General features: G+C 39.0%; 1 non-coding gene across 1 annotated transcript; it reads right to left on the reverse strand.

Annotated features, from left to right (window-relative positions):
* Positions 1-1,033: 1,033 nt before the first annotated feature.
* On the reverse strand, positions 1,034-1,140 carry LOC111896530 (small nucleolar RNA R71). The gene has a single exon (XR_002851944.2). It is a non-coding gene; the product is annotated as a small nucleolar RNA R71 (small nucleolar RNA).
* Positions 1,141-18,913: the final 17,773 nt, after the last annotated feature.

Here is an 18,913-nt window from a genome sequence, read left to right on the forward strand (position 1 = left end):
GCTAAATTATTAATAAAAAGTAGGAATAAAACAAGTGCATTTCACACACATCAAGTTTTTGGCGCCGTTGCCAGGGAACGGTTCTAAATAATTAATCTAATCCCTAATTTTTTCGATCCTTTGTGTGAGTTTACTGGCACAAAGTTAATTTATTGCAATTTAGTAGTTAGAAATTAGGTTTTAGCATCTGTTTTAGTTTTAATATTAAGTTTAAAATTTCTTCAAAATTACACTAATACTCGCCGAGTGCAGTCGCACTTACTCGGCAAGTACAAGTGTACTTGGCAGATTAATTTTCAATTTTTTTAGTACACATTTTTCTGCTCTTTTTACGTTTTTATCTTGTTTATTTCAGGACTTTCATGACCATAGGATCAAACACCCCGCTGGTACCCCCGTTTGAAGATCCCGAATCCGCATTGAAAAGGAACAAAGGAAAGGACGTGGAGAGCTTGAGTACACCAAAGAAGTCACCTTTGTCCAATTTGAAGACTGTTTTTGGGAAAAAGAAGAGCAGCAAATCAGGAGCATCCAACGCTTCTTTAGTAATCGACGAACCGGTTAAGGAAGATATTGAGTACGAGACCGAGGAAGAAGAGGATCCTACATACGAGCACGAAACCGATTCCGAAGAAGAGTTAGCTATCACAATGGCTAACATTGATGAAATCCCCATGGGAGAATGGAAGAAGAGGATGCGTGACGACACTGGCCCGGGACTTGTGCAACCTGCAATTCCCGCGACTACTACTTTCGAGCTAAAGGGTCATATCCTAGCTTTACTTAAAGAAATACCTTTTATGGCAAAGACCATGAAGATGCCTACAAGCATTTGGATGAAGTCAATGATGTAGCTGATTACTTCAATGTTCCAAATGTGACCCGCGAGACTCAGCTACTTCATATGCTTCCGGTGACATTCAAAGGTGCTGCAAAAGACTGGCTCAAGTCACTTCCCCCCGGATCAGTCACCACTTGGGCCAAGATGAAAGAAGAATTCATTGATCACTTTTTCCTACCTTCCAAGATAGCCAAGTTGAAGAAGGCCATTGCTAACTTTGAATAACAAGCTGGAGAGTCGCTATATGAAGCATGGGAGAGGTACAAGAGCTTACTAAGAAACTGCCCACACCATGACCTAAACAGCCAGCAAGAAGTCTCCATCTTCTATGATGGAGTCAATGTCACATCCAGGCAGTTACTAGACTCGCAAGGCCCGCTCACAAAGAAGCCGCCCCCGGTGATTGAAGAATTCTCTAAACACTCTAGAGAATACCACAACCCTAGACATGATGTCGCTAGGGGAGCCGCTTATGCAGCTACTGAAGACTTATCTGCGGTCATGGTTATGCTAAAAACCATGGAGAGGAGGATGGATAAAATGGATCAAATGATCCATGCTATTCGGGTGGGTTGTGAAAACTGCAATGGGTCTCACCTCACTAGAGACTGTGATTTAGATGAGAATGGCAACAAGAAGGTGCAAGTTTGTTACTCAAGTGGAGACCGATATGATGAAGACTGGCGCAAACAAAAGAAAGAGTAGATCCCCTATGAAGAGTACAAGAAAGCCAAGGAGGAAAGGTTTAGGCAAAAAGGGAGAGGGTTCTACCAAAAGGAAGAGCCGGTGCAAGAGAGGAAGCCAAGCTTGGAAGAAATGCTCACCAAATTTGTAGCTGCTTCAGAAAAAAGACTTAGTGATCATGATGCTGCAATTCAAGAAACAAGGACCATGCTTAGAAACCAGCAAGCATCTATCCACAATATAGAAACGCAGCTTGGGCAACTTGCTCAACAAATCAACCAAAGGTCACCGGGCGAACTTCCTAGCAAAACTGAAAATAACCCACGAGGCGCGCACATAAACATAGTCACAACAAGAAGTGGGAAAATAATCACTCCCCTGGCACCTATTCAGACTGAGGCATCCAAGGAATCACAGAAGGAGGAGGCAGAAAAGCAAGCAGAAAAGCAACACATACAATCTGACAGCCCTACTCGCCGAGTACCACGTATAGACTCGGTGAGTACACCACCAAATCCCAACAAGCAGGTCCCTGAAAAGCTTTACCAGCCTCCAATGCCATATCCAGCCCGAGCTAAGAAGGAGAAGCAGGAAGAGGAGTATCAGAAGTTTCTAGATCATATCAAGACTCTTCAAATCAACATACCCTTCATTGAAGCTGTCATGCAAATGCCCAAATATGCAAAGTTCCTTAAGGAACTCGGCGAGTGCAGGTAGGGTACTCGCCGAGTAGGAACGATCTACTCGCCGAGTTCCTCTTTAGAAAAGGCAGAAGTCGGTCCTACTCTAAAGAGTCACTCGGCGAGTAGATCGGTCCTACTCGGCGAGTACCCTACCTGATTATAGGCTTTTGGTTGCCTTCTTCAAGGAAAGCATACTCCAAATGTGGCTGTAATCATAGCCGCTGACCTGTCCAATTCTGAAAAGGAAGAGCTCGTGAAAGTGTTGAAGAAGCGGAAGCGGGCCATAGCATGGAGCATCACCGACATCAAGGGAATAAGCCCATCTTATTGCTCCCACAAGATCAATCTGGAAGAAGGAGCAAAGCCGACTGTACAACACCAAAGAAGGTTAAACCCAAATATGCAAGAAGTAGTCAAGAAGGAAGTGGTCAAACTCTTAGATGCGGGAATTATCTATTCCATTTCCGACAGTCCGTGGGTGAGTCCGGTCCAAGTGGTGCCCAAGAAAGGAAGGATGACGGTCATAACCAACAAAAAGAACGAGCTAATTCTAACACGAACAGTAACTAGTTGGAGAGTGTGCATCGATTATCGAAAGCTAAACGATGCCACTCGTAAAGACCATTTTCCCTTACCTTTTATTGATCAAATGTTAGAAAGACTATCGGGCCATAGCTACTATTGCTTTCTAGATGGATTCTCGGGGTGTTTTCAAATACCCATAGACCCGATGGACCAAGAAAAGACCACAGTCACTTGCCCAAGTGGGACTTTTGCTTATAGACGCATGCCTTTTGGGCTATGCAATGCACCCACGACTTTTCAAAGGTGTATGACAGCCATATTCCACGATATGGTGGAAAATTCATGGAAGTTTTTATGGACGACTTTTCCGTTTTTGGATCTTCTTTCCATGGTTGTCTCACAAATGTGACTTAATGCTTGCTAGGTGTGAAAAAACCGACTTGGTCCTCAATTGGGAGAAATGTCACTTTATGCTCAAGGAGGGTATAGTTTTGGGCCACAAGGTTTCCAAAATGGGAATTGAAGTGGATCGGGCAAAGATTGACACCATTGCCAAATTACCCCCACCAACTAATGTGAAGGGCATTAGAAGTTTTCTAGGACACGCGGGTTTTTACTGGCGTTTCATAAAAGATTTTTCCAAAATAACTAGACCTCTAACATAATTACTACTAAAAGATGCACCGTTTACTTTTACTAAAGAATGTTTTGAGGCATTTTAATGTTTAAAGGAAAAATTCACTAATGCCCCGATCATTATTGCACCAAATAGGAACTTACTCTTTGAGATCATGTGTGATGCTAGTGACTTGGCATTAGGAGTTGTCCTTGGTCAAAGGGTTGATAAGCACTTTCGACCCATATATTATGCTAGCAAGACTCTAAATCCAGCCCAAGAGAATTACACCACCACTTAAAAGGAATTATTAGTTGTGGTGTATGCCTTTGACAAATTCCGCCCTTACTTGGTTTTATCCAAAACTACTGTTTTTACTAAACACTCGGCTATCAAGTATTTGTTTGCCAAACAAGATGCCAAGCCAAGACTGATACGATGGGTGCTACTTCTTCAAGAGTACGACATAGAGATACGAGACAAGAAGGGAATGGAGAATATAGCAGCTGACCACTTGTCAAGGCTTGAGAACCCATAATTGCAAGAAGATAAAGTTGGAGACGACTTCCCGGACGAGTACATTATGGTGACCGTGGGAGAAGAGCCATGGTTCGCAGATATAGCTAATTATTTAGCTACAAAATACATCCCGAAAGATTTTAGCAGTCAACAAAAGAAGAAATTCTTTTCTGAATTAAAATATTACTTTTGGGACGAGCCATACCTCTTCCGGAGCTGTGCAGATGGGATCATATGAAGATGCGTATTCGGGAAGGAAAGCCGGAAAATATTAGAGCATTGTCATAGCGGGCCCACGAGTGGACATCATGGAGCACACTACACTGCAAAGAAGATCTTTGACATTGGGTTCTATTGGCCCACAATTTTTAAAGATGCAGCCCAATTTGTCAAAGAATGTGATGCTTGTCAAAGAGTGGGAAACATTTCATCCCGAAATGAAATGCCACAACATAGTATCCAAGTATGCGAGGTGTTTGATGTGTGGGGAATCGACTTCATGGGACCATTTCCCATGTCTAAAGGAAACAATTACATATTGGTGGCGGTGGATTATGTATCCAAATGGGCGGAGGCACAAGCGTTACCAACAAATGACGGTCGGGTGGTGGTGTGGTTTTTAAAGAAATTATTTTCACGATTTGGAGTCCCGAAAGCCCTTATAAGTGACCGAGGCACACATTTTGCCAATGACCAATTGGAAAAGGTGTTAAAGAAATATGGGGTAACCCATAACTTTTCCACATCGTACCATCCACAAACTAGTGGACAAACCGAAGTGACAAATCGAGCTTTAAAGCGAATTTTGGAGAAATCGGTGGGTAGCAATCGCAAGGAATGGTCGGATAAGCTAGATGATGCACTTTGGGATTTTCGTACAGCTTTCAAAACACCTATTGGTACTACACCTTATAGGTTAGTTTATGGAAAGCAATGCCATTTGCCGGTGGAGCTAGAGCATAAAGCGTTTTGGGCTTTAAACAGGTGTAACTTCAACATGGAGGAACTAAAGAGCAACCGGTTGATGCAAATGAATGCTCTTGAGGAGCTGAGGAATGATGCATACTCTAGTTCATGGCTTTATAAAGAGAAGACCAAGATGTAGCATGACAAAAGGATTAAAGATAAAGAAATTCATGAAGGCCAAAAAGTGTTGCTCTTTAATTCATGACTAAAGCTTTTCTCGGGAAAACTCAAGTCAAGATGGGATGGTCCTTTCTGGTGAAGACGGTGTTTCCACATGGTGCTATAGAGCTATTGTCAAGAGATGGCACGCCTTTCAAGGTCAATGGTCATAGGGTCAAAAATTATGAAGAAGGAGTCCCTCGGAATGAAGGAATGGAAGAGTTGCTGCTGCTGGAAGGGATTGCAACCACGTAGAAGGGGAGGAGTCCAGCTAATGACTCCCTAAAAAGAAACGCTTCTCGGGAGGCAACCCGAGTTTCAAGTTTGCATTTTCTTTCCTTTTCTTTATTTTCATTATTTTTTTCCTTTTCTTCGTCTACTTTTAAGAATATAACTGCTTGAGGGCAAGCAATGCCTAGAGTGTGGGGTGGATGGCTTAAAAAATGAAAAAATACATTAATTTTTCAAAACTTTCACAATTTTTTCAATCTGCAAGGTTTACTCGCCGAGTAGGCACGTATACTCGGCAAGTACCTGCCCGAGTAGCCCAATAAAACGCGTAACGGCATTTATACTCGGCGAGTAGAACCTTTCTACTTGGCGAGTAGACAAATTACACGGATAAAATATAAATCTGTATAAAAAGGGTCTTTCACCCATTTAACCCCCATACTCGCCGTGCACAGCGGTTTCTCAAACAGCCCTGCGATTTCTTGCGACTTCTTCAATTCTCTTCGATTTTCCACTTAATCTTCATCATTCAAAGAAAAAGGTAACATCTTTACACTTAAAACTCATCAAAGGTTCAATCTTTATCATAGATTTGCCCCTATTTTGCTTGATTTCGGATTTGGGGGTTTCCTCAAATTCTAGGGTTTTAATTTAGCCATGAATTAGGTAATGTTAGGAGGAATTTCTTTTGGATTTATAGTTAGATAACCCATTACAACAAACCCCTGTGAAGAATTTGGAGTTTTGGACAGCCTATACATGTCCGGCACCGAACAGTTCCCGAAGTTCATCCTACTCGCCGAGTAGGTTGTGTACTCGGCGAGTAGATGACTATTCAGACCCGATTTGTTCGTTTTTAATTACTGGGTATTGTTTGTTTGTGTACTTTTGATGTTTTTATGCAGGTATCATGGCCAGAAGGGGGCATTCTTCTCGTGGGGGGAGCCAAAGTGATATCCCATGGCTTTCATTTCAACAATTGACTTCTAAATCATTCCAAGCTAGGGCCAAAAACAGATTAGAGGCGCTCAAACAAAAGGAAATCCACTTACCCAACGCTGTTGACTGGGGGTGGTTGGGAAATGTGGGATTGGAGGAGGAGCTCACACCTTACTTGGTGAAGGAGTGCAGTTTGGGGTATACCACCATCACATGTGATGGTTGGTTACAATTATTCAAAATACAAGAGCCTGTATATGCTGAGCTGTGTTGGGAATTTTTTGCTACCATCTCATTCCGAGGTGGTAGTGAGTATTACAACCCCAACACAATTTCTTTTTCTTTGGGCAGTGAGCTGCGACAATGCAGCATTGCTGAGTTTTCTTGGAGGCTGGGCATTTATGACCAGAGCACAATGATGTCTGAAGACTTTGAAGCTTTTCTGGAAAACTACCATAAGGAACTTCCCGAGGCAGTGGTGGCCTCTACATGGTGGAACACGATCGCTAACCGGGTGTATATTCCTTCCACCGCACAGGAGGGCCACATTCGCTCGCCAATCCATCGCCTTATTCAGCGCTTCGTGGCTAACACCATCAACATGCGGAAGGATTGGGACAAGGTCCCAACCCTTGATATCTTCTATCTATGGAGTATTATTATTCCCAACGCTTTCTGCAATCTCCCCTATTACATTGCCAAATTCCTTGCTGAAAGGGCAGTTAAGGGAAAAGTCAACTCCAAAATAAATGGAGGCATGTTTGTTACTAGGCTGGCCAAGTCGTTTGGGGTCCTAGATTTGCAACAAGCTAGGGCACTCACGGTTATCCACCCTCCACCATTCAACACTGCACTATATAGGAGGGCACGGATAGTTGAGAAGTTTCGTGATTCATTCTCCATTCCACATGAAGACGAGCCGGCAATTCCCGAGGAGCCGGGAAGGCGGGTCCGACAACGTAGTAAGCGGGTGCGAGAAGACCCACCGGTTATTCTGGTGGAAGACAACAATGATGGATGGAACCAATTGGAGTACCGACGCTACTTGGACGACATTGGACGAGGGGTGAATTATAATAATCAATCTTTCGAATACCTCTTTCAACAAATGAACATTGCCCCAAGATCCGGACCCGGCTATCCATACATTATGAGTTGGGACGAGAGAATGAGGAGAAGAGATAGAGAAGGAGGAAGTGGCGCGGGAGGAGCCGACATGGAAGATGAAGAATGAAGAGTTTTCTTTGATGTTTTGTGTTTATGATGTTTTGATTGCTTTTGAACAATTGTTAAACACTTGGATGATTTTTATTTCTTGTTGGATGGTTATTACTTTCACTTTTAGTTGTTTATTTTTCAGGGATAGAAGATTACAAAGCATATTAATTGTTGAGGGTCAAGTAAGGAATGAGAGATTTTCAAGAAAAGTATGGAGTCTTGTCCTTAGGAATGAGTCTGTGAGATTCGAGAGTAATGGAGAGTGTTGCTGCTGAAGGAATTAGAGTGCGGGTCAGTGGAATTTCCAATTTCGAAACCTGAGTCGAAAGGAACATCAGCTGGATCAGTTTTGGCAATACAGCGCCTACTCGCCGAGTGCACAAACTCTACTCGGCGAGTACATGGGATATTACACGATATAGTTCCAAGTCAAGAGATACTCGCCGAGTCCACGCCATTACTCGCCGAGTAGATCTGCAATCTTCGATTTCCAGAACTGCTTTGAGAAATTTCACTGCAGCATTTATCCACTTTTTGTGAGGAATTGTTACTGGAGATTTTCTAAGAAGCTTATTCCATGAAATTTTCGAGCTGTCAACCACACGAGACGCATGACACCCAAGACATGGATGAGCTGTTCCCATGTCTAAAGTCAAGTGAAGATGGAGGTGAAGAAAAGAGTATCAACCTATCAACTGCTACCCCAGGGGAGTTTGTTCCAATTCTCTCTATATTTGCATTTTTATTTTTTGCATAATATGCAATGAGGGCATTGCATAAAATAAGTGTGGGTAGGGGGTTGGTCACATATTAGAAAATTTAGAATCTTAATTTAGGCTAATTTTAAAAATTGTTGCATACCAAAAATATTACTTAGGGACTTAATTTAGAAAATTTTGGTAAAAGCAAATTAGGATTCCATGTTAGAATTGTGTTGATGATTGCATGAACACCCAAATGTTTAGTTGAGCCTATATACATTCTAGTGCATTTGTGGCCTCCTTATTCCAGTGAAATCATGGGACAAAAACACGATCCTACTCAGCCTGAGGGATGCAATATGTTTAGCAGCCTAAACCTGAAATGTATCCAGGAAAATTATTATCGTTAGCCAATAAAGGTTGAGGTTGACCGCCCCTGCTTAAGCATGTAGGTTTTTGAGTGAAAAAAGAGAGGTACATGTAATAAAAAAAAAAGAGAGAGAGAGAACTGCAAGAAAAGTTGAAGAATTTTGGAGCAAATAAAGTGAAGATCAAAAGATCAAAATTCCAAGAGAATCCAAAAGTGAAGATACCAAAAAGTCAAACAATAAAGGTGGTGAATTCAAAGAGATCAAAGACCAAATTATCAAGAAAGTGAAGAATTCAAAAGAGCTCCATAGCGGTATCGAAAAGTTGTAATTCTAGATTATGTATGCTTGGGTTGCTCAACTAAAAATACCTTGAGGGTAAGAGGTTTTCTGCGGATGGATTCGGAAGGGTTGCATAAAATGAGCATAGTTCGGGGTGAGTGGGCGAATGTTTATGAGGATTGTGAGTATTTGGAGTACGGGGGTACTTAGGACAATTTTAGACACAAATGCATGCGTTGCGGTCTTGGCATAATGGCTGGGTTAGATTGGAATTGTCATATGTGATTCTAATATGTTTAAAATTCAGTTTTGCTTGGGGGCAAGCAAAAGTCAAGTGTGGGGTATTTTGATATGTGCATAATTAGTTAATTATTTAGCATACATTTTTATTCATTTTTAACTAATTATGTGAATAATATGGACAAAAGGTACTTAAAATTGTTTAAATTTTGTTTTCAGTCCAAAAGACATGCTTGGGAATGAAAGGGAACAAGGGGAAGCAATTAGAGACCAAAGAATGAAGATTGAGGGACAAAAGCTTACCTACTCGGCGAGTCCATCAGAATATTCCAGAAGATAGCCACGACTCCCGATTTAAGACGGATACCTACGAGTCTACTCAGCGAGTTGGGTCTGCTACTCGCCGAGTACACCCTGTTTTGAGATAGCTATAAAAACCGATCCTTTATCCGATGGGACTACTTTTCTGGCGTTTTTTGAAGATCCATCTGCGATTAAGAACCCTTGTAGGCGCTGAGGAACTCTAATCTTCAACCTTTTGAAGAATCAAAGCAACTAGGTTAATCATTCCACTTAGCTTTAGGAATTGAGTATGTTTAATATAGCTAAACTTGTTTTTGTGTTTGTTTTTACTGCAACTATGAGATAAATACGTTTTTGTTTCTGTTTGGGGAATACCAAGGAACTCCTATGGTTTAATTCTTAGCTTTTGGTTGATTCTTTATTGGTGATCTATTAAATTAAGTTTGTTAAAGAACCTTATGCATTAATCACAACTATTTTCTGTTAATTGGAAGACAATTAAGCTGCATGAACATCTCTTAGTTGTTAACCTCATATGCCTATGTGAACACTTAACCATATGCTTAGGAATAATGATTATGAAACTAAGATTAATAAGACAATAGGTAGATTAATGTGTGAGCTTGTTTGAGAAACCATCAAACAAGAGGTTAATTGAACCACTAAATTGATTAACCACTACAAATCTTATTTAATCCAAATTATTAATCTAGGGAATTAATTAGCTTAAACACTTGATCACTGCTTGAATTAATTAATTGTCTAAGGGTTAGGAGTAATGAACATGAACCTACCACTATAATTGGTAGCCAATAACAATTAATCTATCATAAATACAAAATAACCATAGGAGTGAATTGGTTGAACCTAAATAGAAACATCTTTATCAAATTTGGTGAATTAGTTGTTTGCTTTAGTTAGTTAGTTAATTAAGTGTTTTTGTGGTGTGCTTAAGTTTCTAGTCTTGCAAAACTAGAGAAAAAAAAACCTTTTACTTTCATTAGTTGCTTAGTTAAAATTAGCCATTAGTTTAATTTTCCATTCCCTAAGTTCGACACCCTACTTATCCAACTATACCATTAAAAGACAGGTTCACTGCCTTTGTGTGCTAAATTATTAATAAAAAGTAGGAATAAAACAAGTGCATTTCACACACATCACGGAGTAAAGCTTTCCCCCTCAACCGGAGAGGTGAAAGTATTGAGAGATGCTACTTCGGAAAGAGATGGACCAGAAACATCAGCGTGTTATTGTTGTTGAGCAGTTGGTGACATAAGAACTTTGGATAGTTTCGCAGTTTCAACAGGGTCGAAAAGATCATCATAATTGACTTCAACCAGGTTTAGAGGACCTGAAGAAGCAGGAATGTTGCTTTCCATGATGGTAGTGGTTTCAATAGATGGAGGGGTGTTGCGGATGCAAGAGTCATCGAACTTCACATCGAAACTTTAAATGATTAGCCTCGTACGTCTAATGAGAACCCGATAGGAAACCTTATTTGTGGAGTAACCGAGAAAGATGCCTTCATCAGACTTTGATGCAAATTTGTTGAGCTGATCTCTTTTGTTGATCACAAAACATCTAAACCCAAAGATGTGAAAGAAACGAACATTTGGCTTTCGGTTATTGAGGACCTCATACGAAGTCTTGTTGAGGCGTTTGCACATAATGCTTCGGTTCTGAACGAAGCATGCGGTTGCTACAGCTTCAACCCAGAAGTAAAGAGGAAGATGTGCGAAGTTGAGCATGGATCTGGCTGCTTCGACAAGAGTGCGGTTCCTTCGCTGTACTACACCATTTTGTTGAAGTGTATACGGAGCTAAAAAGTTATGAGAGATACCTTTTGACACCAAGAAGTTGTTGAGAGGATGATTAGTGAATTCAGTGCCATTGTCACTGCGGATGCGTCTTACAGGAAGCTTGATCCGGAGTTCTATTTCCTTGATGAAGTATATTATAATCTGCGGTGTTTCGAATTTGAGTCTGAGAAAGAATACCCAAGTGAAGCGAGTGAAGTTATAAACTATAACCAATATATATTTTTTATGATGGAGACTGGCTACGGTTGATGGACCGCAGAGATTAATGTGGAGAAGTTCGAGTGGTTTGGATATAGAGGAGTCAATCACCATAGGGTGACTAGCTTTTGACTGCTTACCACATTCACAAGCAGGACATAGAGTGTCATTTCTGAACTTGAGAATGGGTAGACCTTTGACCAATTCTTCAGTGACCAAGGTGTTGATCTATTTGAAGTTAAGAAGAGCGAGCTTGCGGTGCCATAACCAGCTAACTTCGGATACAGCTTTTGAGAGAAAGCACAGCTGCGGTTTTCCAATGATGAGAGAGACATCCAAAGGATACATGGTGCCTTCGGATCGAGAATTGATTAAGCTAGTGCTTCTATCACTTTTCATGATGTAGCAGAATTGATCATCAAACTCCACTCGATGGCCTGCCTTACATAGTTGGCCAACACTGATGAAATTGTGTTTAAGGCTTTCTACATAAGCAACCTTCTGTATTGAGAAGTTCCCCGTATTGAGTACTTTGTAACCTCGAATGATTCCATTTGCATTGTTGCCAAATGTAACATTTCCACCATTGCATATAGGCCTGAAATCCCGAAGGTGTTCTAACCTTCCGGTCATGTGCAAGGAGCAGGCACTATCGATCAACCATTTTTCTTCTTGATCCTCCTTGCATAATGCCTATAGAAATTAAGTGGTTAATTTGGGCACCCAAGCGAGTTTGTAGCCTGAAGTCACATACGATGTGTTAATCGATGCATGATGTGAGGTGGCAGGGATAGGTTTTAAGTCAACTTTCAAGCCTAGTCCTGGGTGTTTGAGATTTTTTGGAGTTTTGTGAGATTATGTATAGTTACGAGTCTTTTGAGAACGATGAGATTTGTCATGAGAGAAGATCTTTTGACATTGACATTGACATGTGAACTTTTTATCATTTCCCTTGACATTTGGCTTATTCTATGGTTTTGAGGAAAAAATATGCTTTTGTCCAGTCCTAGGATTGTAAGATTTGACCCTATTGTTTGTGTGCTTTGAAAAGGTGTTTTTTGCAGGTCTTGCAGGTGTGTAGACACGTGCAGGCCTTTTGTGAGGTGATTTCGTAAACTCTTGAGGTGACCTTTTGAGTGCAGGAGTTGGCAAAATTCCTTTCCATTTTTGAGTTTTTGAGAGTGACTTTGGAAGGGTCGGAGTAGGTAGAATACCTTTCCATTTTGGATTGTCTAATGAATAGACCTGAAAACCATTTGATCGAAAAGACTTATCCTTAGAGTCAGGTGATTTTTGAGCAGTGCCAGAAACAGTAAACTCCTTCCTTTTTGTTTTCTTGGAAATAGTTGATTTGAAATGATAATTTGGGAAAACAAGTTTTTCTGGAATCTTTGACTTGGGACATTTCACAAATTTCTTTCGTTTTGAATGAATTTCCCGTTGCTTCCCACAGGAACGAAATTCTTCTTTAAAAGCTCTTTTTGCTTCTTAGGAGAACCGCAGTCAGTGATATTCAATTGCGGTTTCCTTAAATCTTTTGGAGATTTTGAAAAACAGGTACTTGATTCATCCAAACTGGAGAAATCCGGATTTTGAGAACATTGACCAAATTCAAAATTTTCAATTGGTAATTCATGATTAATTGGTTCAATAGTCACAGAACTTTTGACTATGGTCTGCGGTGTAGTGCTTTGGACAACCACAGAGTAAGTCTTGGTAGACACTTTAGTGGGACATTTGTTACAAGGTAATGGGACGGTTTGCAGTTCATGACTGCAGTAAGGAATACTGCGGTCAGACTGCAGAGATGGGAAATCTAATGTGACTTCAGGACTTTGTACAACAATTTCCTCATCGGCTACGAATGATGTCTGAGAATCAGAATGAACTATGTTATCAACATGATTAGAAAATTCAGGGAGAATTTCCTCGATAAGACAGTTATTAGTCAGATCATGGAGTTTACCAAAATGAGCTTGGATATCCTCAGGAAATGTTTTGTCATTGACTGGGAATAAGAAGTTGCGGTCTGGAGGGACATAGGAACGTTCCGGTGTGAACCGAGGTGAGGAGTCCGTTATGGTTGGGTATCCATTGGACCAACCCTAATTAAAGGTATTATCAACATTCCCATTATTAACTAGATTCTCAATGGCCTCAGTTTCATTAAAAAGCTTTTCAATTAAAAGATTTAAGCGTATAATTTCACTCTGTGCTAAATCCCTCTGATTTAAAGCTATTTCTAGTTGTGTTTCACTTAACATCCTAGCATCTTTTTCTAGCATCAAGTCCTTCTCTAACATTTCCATTTTGAGTCTTTTATTGTCCAAACGTCCTCTAACGTGGAACATCTCCTGCGAAGCGATGCTCTTCTCATCTAAGGCTTTATTGTAGTTTGTAAGGACGGCAGCACATGTGTCATTGAGTGTGTCTATGAAAGGTTGACAATCATGCATGTTGTAATTTAAAGTTTGAATCATAAGTTTTACCTGTTCCACAATGCTGAGAGTTCCATCTTTTGCCATATAGCAATGGTTCTTCTTTAGCTTAGTTGAGCCGTCTTCATCAGCAGTTGCCATCATACAGATCTTGCCTTCTCCTTTACTGCGGTCGTCCTCATCTTCGTCTCCGGATGACCACACTTGATGATTCCTTTTCACTTGAGCAACGTAGGCTTTTCCCTTTTCTTTGTCCTCCAGTTCTTGAGCCATTCTGAGATAGAAGGCTCTATCTTTTACTACGTTTGCCTTGCAATCCTTGGCAAAATGGTTTTCTTTGTTGCATTTGTGACATATAACAATGTAACTTTTGTCTTCTAAAGAGGTACCGGAGTCAGTTGAGTGAGGCTGCGGTGGTACTTCTTTAGACTGTGTTTGCTGAGGCTGTGGTGGAGGGAGAGAATTCTTGGTGGAACGAAAGTGATTGTTTTGAAAGTTGCGGTTGAAAGGTGGTCGATTGTATTGTTGGTTTTCACGGAATGAAGGTTGTAAGCGATTAAATTTTTGACTAATAAGGGCAATGACATTCTGAAACTCTTCTTCATCGTCATATTCTGAGTCAGATTCATATGACTGCGGTGGTGAATCATACAAAGTGGGATAAGTTTGAGTGTGAGGTGATTATGCTACAAGAGCAAGTGGACCTCCAAAGTCTGTGCAGTCATTGAGTACAGTGGACTCTTGAGCTTGGAACTCTCCATAGAGCTTATAGAGGGACAACGAGTGAATCTTCCTGTCTCCTTGAACAATCATTTTGGTTGTTGTCCAATGTCTTCCCAAGCCATTAAGGAACTGTAGGTTTGTTTCATGATTGCTGCGGAAAGTGCCCGCATTGGACAGTTTTGTGACAATCAAGTTGAATCTCTTAAAAGAGTCTTCCAAACTTTCACTGGAGTGAGCTTTGAAGTTGTTGAATTCATTGAGTGCCGTAGTGAGATTTTTGTCTTGAGCCTATCTGAACCTTCGTACAAGTTTTTGAGAACATCCCAAATCTCTTTCGCTGATTTGCAATTTATGATGATGTCGAATTTGTCAGGAGCAACTCCACAAGATATTTCATAAAAGGCAAATGCATCATTTTCCATCTTTTAAAGATCATCTTTGGTGGGACGATTCAAAGCTGGTTGACCTCCTCCTAACCTTGCCGTGGCTCCATCAATTTGGATTGGTATGAAGACTGGAACATGTGGTCCTTCTTCTATGGATCACCAAACATCTCTACCAAGTCTTTTGAGATATCTTTCCATCCTTTGAGACCAGTGATGATATTCATTCGCAAACACTATTGGGGCTCAAATAGAACCACCAACATTGTTGGATACATTCAGTGATAACGATTGTGCCATTTTGAAGATTTTTTGAGTTTTAAAAATGAGTTTCAGTGGTATAGAAAGCTTTTCGAAAAATCAGAGTTCCGATTTTCAAAAAGCAACCACTATGGCTCTGATACCAATTGTAGAGACCCATTTTTATAACGAACGGTGAATTCGGAAGAAAGATATCATGAGATTAATCGTGTTTTTGGAAGTATGAACACGAAGAACATATTATGAGTTCATAAGAAAAGACTAAGAACAAGAGAGAATAATAATATATTTCATGAAGAACATGGTGGGAGAGAAACTCTCCCTAGGTGGGGAGAACCCACCACTTTCTCTCTCTAGATTACATTGTGAGAAGTGTAATCTCTAACGAAGAAAAGTAATAAAATAAATGACCAACTCTCCCTTTATATAGGAGGCAGAGTATTTACACCAACAATACAAAATAAAGGGAAAATACAACCTAACTATCACTCATTATTTGTGGAGCATTTACATGCCCCAACAAAACCCTTCTTAGACCAAGCTTGGGTCGTGAAAACTTCAAGTGTTCTTGGTCGTGAACACTCCTACGGGCGTGAACACATCCTTGTGTGGCCTTAAAACTCCCTTCAATCAAACATATGTGATTGTAACACTTCATTGCAAGTGTTTCCTAGTCCCTAAGGTGGTTCCCTAACATGATTAGTTGTTATATGCACTAATTATATACATATATGTGTCATTATATGCTTAATAGGATCCGTTTGTGCTCGAGACGTCACTTGACACTTGGCATCCTATATCGATCTTACATTTGAATCACTCACTACAAGTGAGCTCATACCCCTAACTTATCTTTTAAATGGTATTAAATGCTTTTATTGGGGGGGGGGGGGGGTGAATACAAGTAGAAAACATTATAGTTATTTCATCAATCACATGTGATTAATAACTACCAAACAAGTGGATTTCTTATACTTAAAAACCATGTTATCAAACAAACTATTTCAAAACATTTTATAAACTAGCATCAAGTCATCAATAACCATTCAAATGGTTAAAACTCTTTTATATACTAAACTCTTTTAAACTTATATATTGTCAAAATCATGTCTATATAGATATAGTTATATAAATAAGGTTGAAAGGGCTTAGGACTGATAACTCGCTTTATTCCCTGTTCCTTGTTTGGTTGTGGACTTAGGGTATCAATTGTTTGTCCGAGTGTCGTTTGAATCTTAGTTATAAATTTTGTATATGTGTATAGATATAAAAGTTCTTACATCAGTTCAACACATTTGGGTAGCAAAGGTGTAAAAACACACTTAGTCATTCAAACAACATTACTACTAAACTATAATAGGTATAGTTTAGAGGACTATTACTCACTATTTCTAGTACAATGAAACATACAAGAGTCAGTCCAAACATGAGTCGGTTCAAACATACTATAACGAGAAACAAAAAGAACATACTATAGTGAGAGACAGGGAGGAACATACTATACAAAGAGAACATACAATACACTAGAACAGATAGATCATACTATACAAATACAAGAATACTATAACATTAATGTGAGCCACACTTCATCGCATGGAAATATACTGTTGTGTCACATTTTCTAACCAGAGTCTCCTGGAGGGAGAGCATGAATTTGTGTATAGATCTATACGAGATTGACCATCCTACACCTTGCTGCTAGCTATAGTGGGACCTGCAGGTCTACGGGTGACGAATGTCATACCATTTCGACGTCTTTGATCGTTGTGTTTTACCAGTCAATCAAGTATGGTTATAATCTCATCACATTTTACCTTAATTAAACAATTGGTTTAAGGTAGTTAGTACAACGGTGGTTACTATATACAATACTACAATACTTCTTTATTTTCCCATTACATTCACATTGTGATCTTCTCACATAAACGGTAATGTAAACTATATTTTTGGTAATAATAGTCATACTTGGGAAAAACACTCGCTTTTACAAAAAAAACAAACATACAGAACAGTCGGGTCTTGGTAGAAGACTACTTTTCATTATAAGTAGAAAATATAGGATTTTCTAAGAGATACAAACATTTGCATCAAACAACTTACAAACATTTACATCAAACATTTGCAAACACTTTCATCAAACTTATACAAACATTGACACTAAAATAATTATGAAATCACCAGCTTAAATGTTGATCCACTCTTTCAAAATAACTTGTATTCTTAGGTCACTAGTAGACAGGTACACTGGACCAGGTTTTGAGATGACGGAGCACATTCAAGACTCGTCTTTTATTTTGATTCATATTTTGGTGTCTTTCAAACTATACCCAGATCATACTTGTATTAAATTATATTATTAGTGCAATGGACGATGTTGTTTCTCGTTTACTATTATGCATTGTTATGATACTGTACATGACGTCCTCCGCCACCGAACGTTTCCGCCGTTCTGGTTTGGGGGTGTAACATAGCATCCTATAAACATAAATTAATGTGTCGTAATTGGTGCCTTTGACCCACCAAACACTATGAGCAGACTCACCTTAATCTGATGATAAACAGTCACACATACAAGTTGTTGCTACAATAGCTCCTCAAACTAAACACATTCAAACTAACCCTAATTACTATTTAGGGTAATAACCCACACACAAAGGTCAAAATCATAATTCATCATAATAAGGGCCCAACCATGCATGAATTAGGCCAACCATTATGGCCCAAAACCCAATATGACCTAAGGCCCAAAAATAGCCAAAAACCCCTTTTGGTGAGTACACCAAGCGTATCACCCTTTTACGCCCAATGTACTAGACTAAACATATAAGGAAATCGAGGCTGAACACACTACACTGAGCGTACCTGGAGATAGATGTACACTTGTACTAATGAACCAATTGTGCGCGTCGGAAATCATAATGATCAACAGCTCAGGAAATTGATGTATACTTATACACTGGACGTACACACCAAATTATACAAAAAAAATTCATCTCCTTACCAAAAAAACTCATCTTTTTTTTTCGTTTAATTTTTTTTACACCATATTTTTATCGGAAAAAAAACTGAATATACCGTTATTCACGATTTTTCGTTCTTTTCCATAGAGATACATGTCGATATATAAAAAACGATTTTTTTTTTTTTAAAAAAAAATGCACTTTGTTTTGTTTTATTTTTCAATATTTAAGTTTATTTTTATCAAAAAAAAACTAATTATACCAAAAATATTAATTTTTTTGTACTCTATTAATAAACATCAACATCAATTAAAAAAAACTCAATCAGTTAAATTTACACTGTGAATCTAAACTGTAAATATTTCAATTTGTAACATTCACAATGTGAATTTGACTTATTATTCAACTATATGATCATTCACAAATTAATTTAGTGAAATTTACATATGAATCGAAATACATTACATGTAGTTTTATAATATTTTAACGTTCTCATTAGTCATAAATTAGTTTTGTAAAATCAACGAATGAATTTATTCACATTGTGAATCTAACTTACTATTATTCACACTATGAATCTGAGCAAGTTCACAATGTGAATTTGAACAGGTTCACAATGTAAATTTGAACTGAAATTTCGTTTTTTTTTTTTTTGTAAAAAAACATCAATATGAATATATGTTTAAAGAGTACCAAAAAAATATGAATTTTGATATATATCTATTAACTTTTTTTCTACAAAAATCTTAACTTTTCAACAAACAAAGAAAATGAAGTGAGTTTTTTTAAAAGAAAAAAGTTTCATTATTTATATATCAATATGGATCTGTATGGAAAGATGATGAAAAATCACAA

Source organism: Lactuca sativa, chromosome 4, assembly GCF_002870075.4.
Source record: "Lactuca sativa cultivar Salinas chromosome 4, Lsat_Salinas_v11, whole genome shotgun sequence".
Lineage (NCBI taxonomy): Eukaryota > Viridiplantae > Streptophyta > Magnoliopsida > Asterales > Asteraceae > Lactuca > Lactuca sativa.